This window comes from Panthera pardus, unplaced genomic scaffold (genome assembly GCF_024362965.1).
Source record: "Panthera pardus isolate Hobbes unplaced genomic scaffold, ASM2436296v1 HiC_scaffold_2, whole genome shotgun sequence".
Lineage (NCBI taxonomy): Eukaryota > Metazoa > Chordata > Mammalia > Carnivora > Felidae > Panthera > Panthera pardus.
The window spans coordinates 127963390-127965001 of record NW_026526765.1 but is presented as its reverse complement, the minus strand read 5'-3'; positions in this window follow the sequence as shown (position 1 = coordinate 127965001).

The following is a 1612-nucleotide window of genomic DNA, read 5'->3' as shown; positions in this document are numbered from 1 at the left end:
ATGTGTGCGTGCGCGGGGACACGCGTGCCAGCCGCCCATGGGAGCCAGTTTTGGCTGGAAACGCGCCAGGTTGAAGCCCGCGTTGGGGGGGGTGGGGGCTTCCGGTTCTCTTAGCCGTGGCCCGGGGCCTCCTGCGCTAATGGAAGACGCACGGGATCCTGGGCCCCCAACCGGATCTCGGGGCTGGGAGACAACGGCCCACCCCCAAGAGATGATGTGGCGTGCGGTGCCGGACCAGGACCTAGCCCGGTTCGACTAGTTGATCCCCGGAACCCCCACCTCGGCAAAGCCCGCACGGGTTGTTAAATCGGGCTCCGAGCCCCCGGGGGCGGTCCCTGGAGCGGAAGGTGGGAGGGACTGGGCGCTGGAGGCGCCGCGGATACGGAGGAGCAGCCACGACTGTCGCCACCCCCCCCCCGCCCCCGCTCCCGCTCCCGGCCCTGGGCTCCCAACCCAGTGTTTCCCGCGCCCCCGACACTTCCTCGCGCCTCTCCAGGCTCGCCGGAACCCTGCGGCCGCCGTGGGCGAAGCGCTGGGAAAACTCCCCTGTGCGCGGAGTTTGCGCTCCACATTAGCAGTTTTCCCCTGCAGCGAAGCTGCTAGTAGCCATTTTCGGAGCATTTGAGAAGTGAAAAAAGTAAATTGCGTTTTGCCAGAATGTCCCCTGCTGGGTCTGACAGCGCGCAGACGTGACGCAGGTTCCGGCCAGTGGAGGGCCCCTGGGGGAACCCGGGGCCTGCCTCCCCGCGGAGCTCGGTGAAAGTGTGTGTCGTCTCCGCGTTAGGCCTTAAGTGGGTGGTTTCCTTCACCAAGAATTACCACTGAGTGTCCCCAAGTATTAAACAATTCGTGGCTGGATGAAGCTTCTGCACCTCTTTAGCCTCAGCCAACAGACGTGAGGCGTCTAGGGGCCCCGTGGAGGAGGCGCAGGGCTACAAAATCGGGACACTCGCTCCCAATCAGACGTAGCACAAATTCAAGGAGTAGGCAACTGGGGCGTGGGCAGAGGCAGTCAGGACAGGCTGCTGGAAAGAGATGGCAGCTTAAATAGGAAAGGGCACCTGTTCCAGTGGGGGCGGGATGTTGAGGAAGAGGGGAGCTTGGGGGGGGGGGGGGTTGCAGACAAGGCGCACTGGGCTCTGTAGAGGTCCCTAGTCTAACTGGCCACGTGAGCAGGCACAGCTAAACCCCTTGAGCTCATTTAGCGTGGAGGACGGATGCTAGAACTCTCCCCCGGCCCCCTGAGCTACTCCATGGCCAACTGGGAACTCGGAGCTTTCCAACCTGGTCATTCCCACTCTGCACACAAAGGCCTCAGCACACTCCGGGAGAGGGTGGGGCAAGGAAAGCCAGTGAGTCATCCATGAGTGCGGTAAAGCAGAGTTTGGGAGGGCAGATCCTCAGGGAGGCAGGGCAGAACCAGATGGCTCTGCGGGAAGATGGGGCTCCAGAAACCGCACATGAGCTAGGAGTCTTGCCCTGGGTCAGTGAAGTCCAGATGTGATGCTTGGCCCAAATGTTCAAGGTGCTCCCTCCCCTCCAGCACCTCCTTGCCAAACCCCCTTTCAGGACCCTCAACCCCCATCCCCCACCTGCTCTGGGGCTCTTCTGG